This window comes from Cyprinodon variegatus, unplaced genomic scaffold (genome assembly GCF_000732505.1).
Source record: "Cyprinodon variegatus isolate N-32 unplaced genomic scaffold, C_variegatus-1.0 Scaffold786, whole genome shotgun sequence".
Taxonomy (NCBI): Eukaryota; Metazoa; Chordata; class Actinopteri; order Cyprinodontiformes; family Cyprinodontidae; genus Cyprinodon; species Cyprinodon variegatus.
Genome location: NW_015151239.1, coordinates 151,103 through 166,991, shown reverse-complemented (window position 1 = coordinate 166,991; position 15,889 = coordinate 151,103). Strand labels below are relative to the sequence as shown.

The 15,889-nt window shown below is 37.2% G+C and overlaps 1 protein-coding gene across 1 annotated transcript in view; it reads right to left on the bottom strand.

Moving 5' to 3' along the window:
* The window catches only part of LOC107098528 (probable cation-transporting ATPase 13A3), a 48,023-nt gene extending 32,134 nt beyond the window's left edge, over positions 1-15,889 (bottom strand). The window contains exons 1-2 of the mRNA XM_015396259.1: positions 15,667-15,889; positions 4,880-4,959 (exon numbers count right to left, since the gene is read on the bottom strand). The gene's annotated coding sequence lies outside the window, so the exon portion shown is untranslated. The remainder of the gene's footprint in view (positions 1-4,879; positions 4,960-15,666) is intronic.

Here is a 15,889-nt window from a genome sequence, read left to right as displayed (position 1 = left end):
TAATTTAATTTAATTTAATTGATGATTTTGATCATTTAATGTGTTTACTGATGGGTCAAGCTAACAGAATGGACTGCATGCTACGCTATGCTACAGGAATATGTGTTGAGCTGTTGTTGAAGCTTGGACAAGCTTTATTCACTAAGGATTTAAACAGTAATATAACATTAGTGTTCATGTGTTCCTCAGATGCTCGTGACATTTCCATTACCAAGTCTGACCAAGAGTCATTTAGTGGAATCATGATGTCCATTTGCTGCTAGCTATTTCAAAGAGGGTAAAGAATCATTTAACTAAAGGTTATTGGTTCTTGATTAAGCAAATCATTCAATAAAACATTATTTCGCCAAATAATGTTTTATTCACCTCATGGATTTGCATTGTGAATTGGTCTGAAAACATTCCAATTTCTTTAAAAATAGTGAAAAGCTAATTTGATCATATCCCAAATTCTTCCAGATAAACTTTGGTTTCAAACACAAGAGCCATCTTAAACTGTAATATGGTTTTCAACCATATTTCCCCTTCCTCTTTGTATATAGTAGTTTAGTTTAGTTTAGTTTACTAGTCATAGTTGAGAGTGTTAAACTGAAATATATTTGACTTGGAGCTGAATGATTTTTGTTAATAAACTCTTATATTTTGAACAGAATTTGTGGTGAATTTATTCCATGTATGTGCAGAATTAACTGTTTGACCATGATTAATGCTTGAATCACTCTTTCATTTATTGTTCTAACACAAAGTTAGTAGGACTGTGTGTCATAAGCAATATATAACAGCTGAAATAATATCTGATTAAAGATATTTGGATTAACATCGCACATTAGAACCAATTCAGTCGATGACTTCATCACTACACTTGCATTCCATTGGGTAAAATGTCCCCTGTCAAAATTGACTGCCAGTAGGAGTTCTGTTAGGATCAGAATGCTGGGAGTCCTAGTGTTAAACTTTGTTTTTCACACCCAAGAGAACTGGATTGATTATTTGCTAACATATATCCACACAAGCCAAAAGAAATCCTTAAAAGAATGGAGAGTTTCCATGATTGAGGCAAAAGAAAGATAAAATGGGAGTAATCCAAGGCAAATACATCAGTTGTTCTATAGAGTTGGGGTGAATACGCGCCTTTAAGTACAAAGAAACATAACATAAAATCCTTTTAAGATTTGACTAGAAATTTACAATGATGCAAAGTAAAAAATGACACAAAAGCAGATTTAGAAGATACCAGGTTAAATGAATATAGAGGAAGATGATAAAACACCATCTCCCACGTCACTGCAGCAAAGTGGCAGCACAATATCTGTGGACATGTTTGCTACAGGGTCAACCGCTCACTGGCCCTTTAACACCCAGAAATTCTGTGTGGCTGAGCTCAAACACAGATCTTATCAGGCAGCTACACCCAGGAGAACCTTTCTCTGATATACTCTGGGATATTTTACTTAGGACCAAGCCCTTCCTTGTATTTTCCAATGGCAGCCCTCCCCTGGCCAGTGCTATGCAGTGGGTGCAGCACAGGCAGAACATTCCCTCCCAAACTCCTGCAATGAGTGGAAATACCAACAACAGTGCATCACTGGGAGATTTCTATCCCGGATGACAGATTTAGAGAGGAACACAACAAGAGCAAACCTCAAAAGGATCTCAAAGTATCAGGGCGGTTACTGGTATCAATTTATTCAAAGGTTTAGAAATAAAACTGCCATCAAAATGAGTCGAATCAGGGCAGCCAGAGTTTTCTCTTATCATATGAATTATAGAGATAGACAGTGTCCCCACCTCTCCAGCTGCTGCCTGTTGGATTTTTTAGTTTTTTCCTCCATCAAATACAAAAAATACAATTCTGCTTTTTAAGAATATTTCCTTTATTCAACAATAAAAAAACTAAATACAAACAACCACTGAACTGAGAAACCTGCAGCACTGGGTAAAAAAAGCAGTGATGATTGGAGCAGTTAAAAATATTCATAAAACAATGTTTACTGTGTGTCGGACAGTTGCAAACCCGTGCAGACCTCAAGCGGAAGTGCGCAGACAAAAAGCAGCTGTGATTGGTCCTTGGTATGCCATGATTATATCTCTATTTCTGAAATCTTTCAATGAAAAGAGAAAAATAAAATGCTTTGCCCAATTGTGGGCTGATCATCACCATAATCTCTATAGCCACAGTTGCCTTTAAGTATCAGAGGTGCGCCTTTTTTGATAACAGGTGTCATGCAGAAAAATACCCCCTTGCAGGCTCTCACCTTAAATGCACAGTCATGATTTTTGACTTCTAGAATTATAAAATGTTAAATGCAAAAAGAAGCAACAGAGATTACAAGTATGACCAAGTGTATACAAATTCACAGATATGAAGGGATTTGTTTCTTTCTCCATGAGTTGAAAGTAATTTAATATACAATGCAATTCCAAAAAGCAGTGGACAAGTTGTTACAAGCACAACCAGCAAACAGTCTACCATAGCAACACAGTGGTGGTATTTGTTTTACTAACGCCGAACAGGACAACAGCTTAGGGTCCCAGAGTAACTAGGATCCAGGAGTTTGTTTTGTTACTTTCTAACAGTGGGTGATGCATAGAAGTTGGATTGTGTAACAAGCAATGCCAGAGCTGCAGTACGTTCATTGCACAAGGTTTTTCCTACATGGAATTGATCACGGCACACCGCCACAGCCAAATATGTCAGGAAACCTTCAGATTATATTAAAAAAAAAAAAAAAAAAAAAGCACATAAAAAATAATAAATTAATAATAATAATTGAACTTTATTGATCTCACATTGGAGAAATTTACCTTTGCATTTAACCCATCCCCTCGGGCTGCCATCGTGGGGCGCCCAGGGAGCAGGCCTAGTGGTTATGCCCTCACCACTAGGCCTGTCACTGTTATTCCAATCATAACAGTTTAAAAACTTTTTAAATATCATCAAATGTTAAAGTATATCTTAAAAAAACAACATCACCGGCTCCTGTTGGTCTTGTTGTTAAATTGGCTAAGGTTTGAAGGTTACTGGTGGCTACAATGCAGATCTCTCATGCAACTCTTTTTCCAAAAGCAAATGGAGACATTTGTATTTTGTAGCAAACTTGGAAGCTGCAGTTCTACCCTAACTCTCTGACCACACTACTGAGAGCTGCAGAGGCTCCTCTAAGTGCTGTCTCACAGACACCTGCAGCTGCCCTGCATGCAGTCAGAGCAAAGAGACCAGCTCTGTCTTTTTCCCACAGCTAATGTATAACCAAGCTGCCAATGATTCCACCCTGGATTACAAAGCCGGATATAAACAAAATGTAAATATAGTTTTTTAATCAAGCTTTTTTTTTCTCAGTTAAACTGTTGCTCTAAAATAATTATGGGCAACCACACAGCTTGGATCACTTTTTCACCTCATAATGTATCTGCCTACGACTACCATCTATTCGTTAAAATCAGATGTATATAGTGTGGATTTAGGCAGCGAATAACAATTCATACATTACAGAAAGCACGGTTAATTTATGTTGCATCTTAAGAAAACTTCAACAACAGTCAGGTAGTTATTATAGGTTTCTGAGAGATACGATAATGCAGCTACTGATTGAAGAAATAGAGGGTCTCTAAATAGTAGTTTGCTTAGAGCTAGTCCAGCTAATGTCCAGCTAAAGATAGTTTGTTAAATTTTTTTTCCTATAATCTTTTTGCTGCTGTAAACACAATAATTTCCCAGTTATGGGGCATAAAGGGATTTTCTATTCTTTTCCATTTGTAGCCGGCATACACTTCACCTTTATTTAAGCAAACAGGGCTGGGTGATTCTCCCACAAACGTGCCATCATATTAGCTTCCTCTAGTTGCCACTGTCAGACAGCATGTAGGGAAACTATTTTCTTGCAGTAGCTTAAGTATTCCCATATATCTAACATTAGAAAGCTTTAGAGTGTGGAGCTGTGTATGGTGTATGCAGCGCCCTCTTTGAAAGGACCAAAGAATGAGGAAATGTTTGAGCTGCTCCCCTAAATTCAGCCATTTTTCCCAGGGGTGTGCAGGGGAAGGATTTGTGAAGCTGAAGCTGCTCACAACCTGAGCACACTCCCTCTGATAGGATTTAAAACCAAATATGCTAATATTTCGAGAGGAACAGCAATGTTGGAGATAATGTCAATCACTCATGTATTTTTCCTGCCCAAAGTTGGCAACTTACTGGGATGTAATCTGTCAGACCAGCGGGAAGAGTTTGGGATATATCATCCCCAAAGACCCCAGAATATTTCTGCTGGGGCTGATATCTGGAGAAGTGTTTCAAAAAGAATTTGAGTATCATTTTAAAGTTAGCGAAAAAGCAAAAATGCAAGCAAAAAAGCTATTACACACTCTTTGCTAAAGAAACTCCCTCCCCAGCTGCACCACTGGTGGGAAGTGGTGGAGGAGATTCACTTTTTATCTTTCACATAGAAAAGGACATTCCTACAACAAACGCTGGTCTAAATGGCTGACATACAAGAGCAAGGAAGCATAACTAGGTGTAACATCCTGTAATGTTCTCTTTTATCCCCCTTTCTTTCTTACTATTTAACTACAAATCAGTGCCCCAAGAGCTGTGTTAGTTGTACGTTTCATTGTAATGAAAAATTTTAAAAAGTATAAAAAATAAAATGCTTACACTTCAGAAACAGCATGATGGAAAACTTCAGCAATTTTGAAACCGTGACTTTTTCATACCAGAGTTTGAAACCAGTACCAGCCCGTGCCTTGGTGTGGCAATAGAACTACCATTTATGGTCCCTTTGGTTTTATTTTCACTCTCAAACACTTCTGTGTGGAAAACATCTTCAGTTCCAAGTGGATTTAGCCCTAGAAAAACAACGTTTGGCTACAGGCTAGCTCCTACCTTGAGAACAAGGGACACAATGTCCCAGGCGGTCCACCCCCCACAGGTAGCCTGCTCTCTCACAACACCAACCTGGAACCCTGAGAAGAGGAGAAATAAAACAGCTCATCATAAATGTATACAGCTTTGAACATTTCATGTAATAAATTGAAAAACTGGAGTTTAACTGGGATAAACATTTCCATTCAAAAGAAATATTCTATTGCCATCTAAGACGAGAGAATAAACAATCAGATACAGTCACAAAACAGGCTCAGATTGGAAGAGAAGCTCTTAGTTTTTCTAAAGACATTTCGACACCTAGTCTTTTTCAATTCTGTCGGCTCACAGCAGAGATATCTTTAGTTGGAGCTCTGATGTATTTAAGCAGCATGGAGGTCCTTCCTCTTTAGCACATTGCAAGTCAGATGCAAATCAAATAGCCACCCCCCGTCCTTCTGGAGCATTGGAGTCAAAAAGACACTTTATTACAGAAGAACATGAGGACAAACAGCTAACACAATAAGTTTAGAGATCCACTGATACATCTGATTAATTTCTGCTAAAGTAACAATACTACAGCTTTAGAGTTTTGACTGATTCCGATATTGACTTGATAAAATACCAGCGTAAATCATAGATACTTTTAACTATTTCTAGGCTGGTAAATTAGAAAAGGCTTGATCAAGTGATGTTACTCAAACAGAGAACAACAATCGGGATGAGAACAACTGACCTATTTGCTACTAACCAACGGGTGGATTGAAGTGCAGTTTTTCTATCAGCCTGCTTATCTCATTGATTTCAGATGGAGGCAGATATATTCCGATATTTGTTTCTTGGGCTGATACTGGACCAATTTCCAATATCTATCTCCGGTTGGGTCATCCCTAGTCAAGTTAACTCTAGTTAACTAGTCAACGAGTTAATTAATTAAAGTAATTAACTGTAATTAATTAACTAGCTTGTTAAAAAAAAAAAAAAGAGAGAGACTGGACAACACAGAGATGGTGTGGGACATCACAACATAGTCCATCTAAAAAGTTACCTTTAGTTCTTTACATCAATAATTGCTTGGTTTTTTTAGTTAAATCATCTGCTGCGTCTTACCTGATCAGTGTTTTTTGCTCAACATTGACTTTTTTTTTTTTTAGGGCAAAAAAAAAGTTGGTAAATAACCAGGAGTAAATGAATACATTGAAAGATTTAAAATGGCTTTTATGTTTACCTGCTTACATTTGTGTGCCAAGGTATAGAAATAAAGAAAGAAAAGTCATCGTTGTTTTAACTGTATCAGAAAAGAAAATCTAATCTGATTAATTGATTATTGAAATAATTTTGAACTTAGTAATTGTAAAGTAAATACATTCTTTAACAAATTCCATTTCGATAAAGACTCAAAGCAGTTATTGATCCAAAGCTATATAAAAAAAAAATATATGTACTTTCCATTAAAAAGAGAAACCTTCATGATCAATTCAAAAGATAGAGCAGGTTTACTGGTTAAAATGCTGGGGAAAAAAATAAACATATTAAGCACATACTGCTCTGATTAATAATTGGTGATTCGGAAACATAGTTATCAGATTAATTAACAAAATAATCGCTAGATGCAGCCTAAAAGAGAAAAATCTCTTTTTAAGGTAATGTTACATTTGTGATGTATAACATGGCAAACTACTTGCTATGGTTTCTTCCTTTGGTTCTCTGAAGTCAGACTATTTAAGTTGATAATAAAAAGGTCACCATCTCTTCCTCCTTCAGCACATACATCCTCCTTGATAAGATCATTTCTTTGACTGCAGATAAACATCTCTGCTTAGACCTGCTCATGTCTGGTTGTTTCTGTCTACTTATCTTTAAACATTAGTGGTTTCATTTGATATTCAGTGATTAATTCCCTATAAGCTAAATTGAACTTTAGTGGCCTGCAGTTGCAAAGATGATGAATAATGCCCGTAGAGCTTAATCAAGGGACAGTTACAACCCAACTGAGGCAGTAGTCAGGTGATTCAATCCCAATAAACCTCCCAACCTCTCATTACAATACCAAGGAATAAACAAAATGTATTTCTTTTTTATTCGCGCAAAGAAAAAAGGAGACAGAGGGAATCACTGTTTGAACTGGAACATTGGGGCCCCTGTTTAGGGTCTATAGGAGTCTGCGTGATTTGAGTGGTATTTATAGAGTCCCAGAGACAAACCTAAGGCCATAATGTTGACTCTTGTTTGATTAGTCTACTACTGTATTAATAAGCAATGTTAGCGTGATGCAAATTTAGAAACAGACTTCTGTTTATAACCTGTCAAGCAAGACTAAACAAGATTTGTATCACTTTTCCTGAAAAGCAATTAGTGAAAGAAACTCACTAAATGTAAATGGTCCACTGAATAAAAATAAATCAAACGCCGCTCAAACATAACTTTGAGTTAGCGGTTTTTCTACAGCTGAATGAAAGATATAAAAGGATACCATTCTGATCTATTAGTTCCCTATCTGCCCTCACTGTGTGGTCAACAATACCTTAATCAAAAACCAAATATATTCCCCTTTCCTCTTTAACTCAGAGACAGGGAAAAGTGAACAATAAACTGTGACCTAATGACAGAAGTCTATAATTCATGGAAGCGTTTGGAGGAAAGTGTTTTGTTGCCATCATACTCTGCACTCGGTGTTCTTTCTTTATCACTTCCCCTCGATTATAGAGTATTGCAGCCAAGCTTTGTTCACCATCATGAACCATTGAGCTCCTGATATTTGTCTTGGTTGCCATTGGACTTCTTCTTTCAGAGTTTCTGACCATCTGTCCTTCCAGCATTGGCTACTGAAACTATGAGGAAATATAGAATGAATGCATTTTCCCCATTAAAAATAAATAGTCAATTCAACAATGCCTATGTGTTCAACGAATACAAAGCAAAAGCATAATCTGACATCTGAAAGAAAGACCCCCACAACACCACCCCCAAAAAGTTCCCACTTGTTGCAGGGTTTGCATCTCAACATCTATCAATATTTAAAATAGAGGAAGGTTAATATTGATGTTGAGTTTTTAATATTTGACTCTATGAGAAAGAAAGATGAAGGCAAAAGGCTTTAGGGAAAAAATTTTAATCCCACCGATCAAAACCTTTAAATCTGACCACATGCTTCTGGATTAAAAGGGAAAGCGCTCAGCAATCTATAAAAACCTTCCTCTCCCACCGTGAGAGATTAAACATGTTTTGATTTCAAAAAGGGGTTTTCCTGATGAAAACTGAACCTGAGTGAGAGAAGCTGTGCCTGAAAATCAAACTGACTAAATCGTTTAAAGAATCTAGCTTTCATGCATGAGGAAAAAAAAAATACTCCTCACTAAAGATTAAATGGGTACACATGAAGTTTGAGGATAACTGTCCTTGTTACTTTTGTCAGAAGAGAATTACTATATGCAGACACATCTATAGTGCAAACATTTTTTTTCCAGGAATTTTGTAAATATGCAACTGTATTGCATGAAAACCTAATTTCATTCCTATAATTTTTTTGAATTTATAGGATGGGGAAACTGCTTAAATATTTTTCATAAGAATCAGACAGAATAATCCATTCACTGCAGTGGAACATTTTGGACCATAAACAAACAAAGCTAATTTAGTGGGTAAATATTGACCACATTGTTTTTTGTGCAAATAGACTTAGCTGGAAAAAGAGACCTTTAACAGCTAACGGGTCCTTTAAAGGTCCACTTTTTATCATTCTATCTCTAATCTCCCATTCTGCAGCATGTGTTAGCTCAATCTCTAACATTATGCTCTCACTGCTTTTTTCCTCATAGTAGTTTGATCTGGTCTGATCCAGCTTGGCTGCGACACCATCCTGGTGATAAATATCAGCTGTGCTGCTGGCATCAACACCTTTGTTTTAGGATGCTGGACATTGGCCTTTTTTTCCAGTGTAGTCCTGTTTCTCTGACTGTGACTACTTGCATGTGCTCTATTTCAACCTCTGACATGGGAGGTGGTTTGGAGCTTGTCTGCCTGGCTGTGTGTTTCCTGGACGGGGCCGTCTGTGGAGCTGGTTGACAGTTGCCTTTTGTATGCCTGCTTCTTTCTGTATCTCTGCTTCTGTCTCCTTGAACCCCAGTCGGCCTCAGCAGATGGCCGCTCACACTGAGCCTGGTTCTACTGGAGGCTTATTTCTGTTAAAATGGAGTTTTTCCTCTCCACTGTTGCTACAAGCATGCTTGGTGTGGGGGGTTGCCCTCAGCTGGTTTTCCTTAGACAGAAAGCTTTAAAACAGAGGTAAAACCAAAAAAAGAAAAAAAAGATCCACAAACAGAGGAACCAACATGGTGTCAAAAAGAACATTAGACTCAAGCTAGCAGATCTTTTCCTATGTACCGGCGCCTTAAGCAGTCCAATTCAAGAAGAGTACAGGACAATTTTCTATTTATTAAATATTGGTGAATATAATTGAAAAAAAGAGGTCATAACAAAAAGCCTTTGAGTTACTTCTAATATCAAGTTGGAACACCTCTGTGAAAATCTAGTTTCTCGAATCCTTACTGAAAGTGTTCTTACTTTGATGATCAGGCTGCCTGGGCTATCCTGCTAATACTGGAGTCAAAGTGTTATATCAGCTCAAGACAGATGTGTTGCTCCATCACCCTGCTTCGGGGCTCCCACATCAAAAAAAGTTGGTTTGTGAAGTGAACTTCTGTTGTGTAAGGATATTTCTCTTCACTACTCTGAATCCACATGCCAGAGCTTCCTTCGCTGTTTGATAAGTTGGAGATCAACTGTGAAAAGTCTTGAGGCTAAAAAGGCCAAAGGCATATCGGTGCCACATTTATTAAACTGGGAAAACTGAAATGCCTCTGTGTACTGTATATCTATATTGCAACTCTGAAACCTAAGGGTTTCTAAGGATGACATCTGACTTACAGATAATAAATCATATTTATGCAGTTATAAGACAGGGGTGTAATATCTTGTTTTTAAATTGACAAAAGTTTCCAGGGACATAAACTTAAGATATTGCAGAGGAAAAAATTTTAAAAAATTTAAAAAAAGTATAGCTGGATAACGATCATTACCCATCAGAGCTATAACATCAGTTTATCTTTGAAGCCCCACCTTAGCAACCCCCTTGGCAAGCACAAATAATCTAGAAAGAAATAAAAATTTCTTAAAGTGTATTTCCCCTTAATTTGAGTAGGTAAATGAGGTAGTTTGCCAATGGAATGAGGATTTATGTACTCTTAAAATAAGATAATTAGATAATATGCACTCGAAATCAGACAATGCAATTGAATTTTCTTATTTTAAGTGTAAACTATCTTGTTCCATTGGCAAAATGTTTTCTTTACCTCCTCAATCCAAGAAAAAGTGCACTTATTTCAAGAAAAAATTACTTATCTAGATTTTGATTTTTTTCCAGTGCAGGATGAGTAAGCAATGGAAAATGACAGCAGTAAAGCTAAATTAAGTAACAGAATTAGGGGTGCACCGATAGCAGGGTTTGACCGATTCCCGATCTATAAAAAAGCCTGACATGCAGCTTTTGATCTATACAGATTTTTTTTTTTAAATAAGATTTTTTAAATAACTGTTAGTTGCTATAAGATCTAAAAAAAAATAAAAAAAAACTCACATATTTTAAAGTTATCTTACTGATAGGCATTAATCAGTACCTGTGAAATGATAAAAACTTCTGAAATTAAGGCTCTCAAATATAAATCAAAGTTTAGAGCATTTATTTTCAGACCTTTGCAGAGGTAAATAAAATGTGTGGATATCAGATGATCACTTTGGGCAATTTCCTTCATTTTAAAACTGTCAGCTGATTATCAAAACTTAGAAAACATCACACATGAGAATAAAAATAAAAACTACATACATTTAAAACTCAATATAAACTTCTTACAATTTCTAGAGTTCATGAAATTTATTTCAATCTGAACTGAAGCTAAATCAATTTTATCTAATCTAATTTAATTTAAAGAGTTAAAAGAGGCAGTCAGTGGATGAGGTTGTGTATCAATTAAATCCCAGGAGGATCTATTTTATTGCAACAGGTGTCTTGAAAAAAAGTATGCAAAGCATTATTTTTACATTCCCACTTTCTAATTCAGGGGTGATCGGTGGAAGTTTTGCACATGTGTGGCTCATGTTCATTCTCCGACTGCAGAAAAGGGCTGCAGCTGCTGCGTCTGACTCTGTGTTTTGGAGGAGGGAGGGGAACGCTCACTTTTTGTTGAAGACACCAAAATCTGCTTTCATGTTGTCAAAATCTCCAGCAAGACAGGAAATGGTTTTTACATTTGTCGCTAAAGGTGTGTGAAATATGGCAAAGTGTATCAACAATGTCACAGAGTTGGCAACAATGCATTTAGTCTTAAAGGTGCAGGGTTCATATTTTCATGCAAATAAGGAGGCAAATGTGTTTTAAAACGCTGTACCTGCAACCCTTTCGCTCCTGAAATGTCAAGGTATCGACATAAGTCAACTGTAATTCTAAAAGTTTTAACCTAACCAGCATCGAGTGGACGATCAATCGTTTTTCTCTCGCAAAGCTTGCTCTCTGTTGTAGAGGCTGTAGCATGTTCACCTGCCTTAGTGAGCTGATGACAGTCTTAGCGAGGCAGCCCAAGATGAAATTAAGACACCAAGTATTTGGATACTGGCCATAGAAAATCAAATATGCTGGATTTGCCTGATTTGAGAACAGTTCACTGTGCTGATATGTACTAGGGAAGATGTCCAGAGTGTGTGTGGTTGCAGATTAGACCTCTGCAACCACACACATCAAATGTTGCTTGCGTCTGGTCGCGAACTAGTTTTTCTGGTATGCTTCTGCACCCTCAGACTGGAATTTCTAGGGACGCACAGCAGTTTGCCGTCAAAGTGGAAGGGGGAGCCTATTCGAGAACTCGCAAGAACTTCGACGGATTGAACTTCCAAACCTCCTCGATTGACTTTTTGTCGTAGTTATCCATTATAGTGTTCCTCGGTTTTTAAAAATGGCGCGTTGCAGCACCGAATCCACAAGGACGACCACACAGACAGCCAGAAAGGCATACCAAGGACCAATCACAGCTGCTTTTTGTCTGCGAACTTCCACTAGAGGTTTGCGCGGGTTTGCGATCGTCCGACGCGTAGTCACACAGAGACAGATTTGACGGTTGCAGAGGTCATGCATCAGAAGCATAAATTGGCCTTAAATCAAAAGGCCAACTCACTCAAACTTGTCGGCCCTCATTTGAACATAACAGCAGAAAATTTGAGTAAAGCTCACTGCAGCTTTCCATTTAAAACCTACAAATACACTACTATAGCACAATGATTGAATTGTGATCCGAGTCCAACCAGACAGAGTTATTCTGCTCTGAAAACGCTCCCGTTGGTGTTTAGTGGTTGACAGAAGCCAACAGCAACTGCACAGTGCCGCACATGTGCCGCTATCAGATCCAGTGAAATCCCGGGTTAGATTGATCTCTATGAGATAATGACATTAGACAGGATCATTTCATACCAGAAAAAAACCATGAATGAAAAAACTGAAACTAGACCAAGATTTGGTAGTTTGTATTGTATCAGCACCTCTCTGCAAAATCAAGGAGTTATCTGTACCCAGCATGTCCTTGGTTATTTCATGTATTAAAATAATCTAACATTCAATTTGAGTTTAGTTTGTTTTGGTTACTTTTACAATATTTTAAAAGGGAAGGTTCACCAAGAAATTGTCATGGAAAATTTCCCATTGAAAGCTCTCCAGGTGCGATAGATATAAACCCCCTACCAAAACTGGCCAAAAAACTAATTTAAACCCTGGGAGAATCAGCTTTTAGCAGCAATGGGAACAGCTTACTCATGTCTGTCTACCTGGGTCAAATGACCTGGCAAGCGACCCGTGTTAAAATCACCTCGGCTCTGATCGGCGTGCTGTGGTAAAAGACCAGCTAAATTACTTGACACCACTGAACGCAAGATATGGACGTCAACACACCGTGCCAGTCGCTTGTGATCCAACAAGCCAAAGCAACTCAGTTCACATTTGATAAACAAGACACATCAAGTAGTAAGAGGGTTTGGGAAAGATAAAGGAGCAAAATAATAAAGAATACTGACTACACACTTGCTCCCGTCAATGTTGCTCTCCATTAATTACTTCCCTGATTTCTGTCACACTGTGAACATCAGTCAGACTCAGCTTTTCATTCAAATGGGAAAAGAGCCAAAAGCCGATTGCTAGATGGTCAACCTGGTTTTGAAAAATCTGGGTTTTCAGTGGGAAAGTGGCTACAGAGTTTATCCCAAAATCTGTTTGTGAGAGTCACAGATAATCTTAACCTAACAAAAAAAACACTGCTTCAAGCTAATGATTTAGATTTCAGCCTAACTGGGCAAATGTCCAATTATGAACCAGTCTGATGCCTACAAGTTTGATTTATTTTAAAAGAGTAGAAAAACCTTTTCTACTCTTTTAAAACAAAACTGCAAAACAAAATCTTTTTTGTTTTATTGCAATAAATATAATTTCAAACAATTAAACTATTAACTGTTGAAACTTTTAAATGTGCCTTTAGGGTAGAGTAAGTACACCACAAGTATGAAAGATATTTGAAACTGGTTTTTCAAAGTTTACATAACAGTTTAGCTGTTTAACAGAAAGCCTAATATTCTGTAATTATAATGATGTTCGTAGTTGTACCAAAAGCTTAGATATATGGCAAGATCAATCAAATGATTGTTGCGAGAAAACACCTACAGCAAGGTAAATGCATGTAAAACAGTGATCAGTTCATTAATCACTCTAAAGATCCAGATAACACATATACTCCCAAGCAATCATAGGACCATAGAAAGGCTTCTCATATGTATCAAGATGTTTGCACCTTTACTATTTTTAGAAATAAAGGATGACACCAGTAGATGCATGTTGTTAATGAATCACAACCACAAACCACTAGGGGCTTTCTCAAAGCATAGATTGGGGCAGTGGTTCCCAAACCATTTAGCATCTGACCCACCAAGTAACCACAGCATAGATTCAGTACTAAACAACGTATGCGTACAGGATACAAGCACTGCTGATACAACAAGTAAACAAAGACAAATATATACTCCAAAACGGTAACAACTACTAACTTATCATGATATAAGAGTATATGGCCACTATCTTTGCTGCAATCAACAAATCTTTGATTTCACAACCTGGGAGCTCCATCCCCACGTTGATGTCAGCAGGAAATGTTTCAAAGGCAAAAACCTGCCATTTCAACCCGCCCAAACACACATGTCGGGTTTCTCTATTCTGGTGAGGACTTTCCATCGACTTCCATTCATGTGTAGGTTATTTCTACAGCGCAACCCTGACCCTAAACCTAACCATTATCGTTACATAACTATCCCTAAAAAAAAACTAAATTCACGCTTTAGTCCTAAACCTAACACCTAAGCTAAAACAGCAATCTCCCCCAAGATAGCGTTATAACAGAAAAAGGTAGAAAAAACAAACAGTTTTCGTGTGATAAAACCTACTAATGTGACAAGTCAACACATCTAATATCTAAAAGTCAAATTTGAAAAAGAGGCTGTATAAATACATTCTTCCAATTTAATCTTTTTCTTTAGACAACCCTTTGAATATTTGCTAAAATTTCTGAATTTTTTAACCTGTTCTGTGACAAGTTTTATTAACCCACACAGCTTTGATCTCATCCAACAACAGATGTTAAATTCAAAGATTACATATCACATATCCTCTATTTATCTTTCAAAACGTTTCAGCTATATAAAAATAAAACTATAAATTATTTAAATATAAGAAGAAACGTTCTGTTTACATTAGGCTGACAAGAGGGCTGTTGTGTTTTTCAAACCACCTAATAACCTGTAATAGGACTGCAAATATCATTAATGAAATAGATTAATAATTTTTTGAATATGGCAATTTATTGTTTTAAAAATCGTATTGATATCAGAAACATCAATACGTTTTGTGTATTTTTGTTATAAAAAAGCATGTTTCACTGCCTTTTAAATTAAACTTGGGGGGCATATTTACTTAAAAATATTTCTTATTCTGATTTGGTCAGGAAAAACAAATGACTTTAAACCTGAATTAAAAATCCTAATCGCTATTTTAAAGTGTTAAAATTCCTAATCAGCTAAAATACTTAAATGCTGTAAGTACATTATTTTTAAAATGATCAGATCGGCTTCAGCTCACGTTAAATGCTGGGGAAAAATAGGATTAATTCTTTTTAGGTCACAATCTTGTAATATAAATCCAGAACATGCTAATCGTCCAAGATGCTGTAATTTTCCACCCCTTTAAACCGCTAGCATGGTTTTAATCATTCAGACGCGTTAAAGTTCTCTACAATATGTTACCCAAAAATACCTACAAATATCCGAAATAAAAGATACGCCCACATATTAGCTTTTATTCCGTTACAATTTGTTTTTTGTTTTTTTATTTTATTTCTAAATCACTCCAAACTTAATATTTCAATACCAATATTCGAGTCAGGAGCCAAACTTTTGGACTTGCTGGACTGGCAGACAGTGCTAGCTGGCTAACGCTAGCATGGCTAACATGTTAGCCGTCTACCTGCTCCATGTGTCCTCCATGCTTCAGCTTCTTTTCTTTTTTCTATTAACGAAACATTTCAATAACAAACGCGGTTTATATAACGAGTCTCGAGAAAGAGAAAGACAGCAGAAGGAGCATCACTGAGCTAACATTGCCGCTTTAGCTTTAGCTAGATGGTAACACATGGTGGTGATGAAGGAGGCAGATTTCAGCTTAACAGACTCACCCAGAACCACCTGGAAACTCTGAAGATCACCTTCGTGTCATACTGAGAGGAGAGTCTCTGTTATCTGGGGGAAACCGTCGCTGAAGCGTGAAGCTATCCGAGTTAAATAGAAGAGTGTTTGGACAGCAGCAGAGAGCCAGCGGGAGCGCAGGGAGGTATAGCCTCGCCGTGTGTTGACAGACGGACCCCGGATCTTTACTACACTACAGCAGGGTGAACTGGA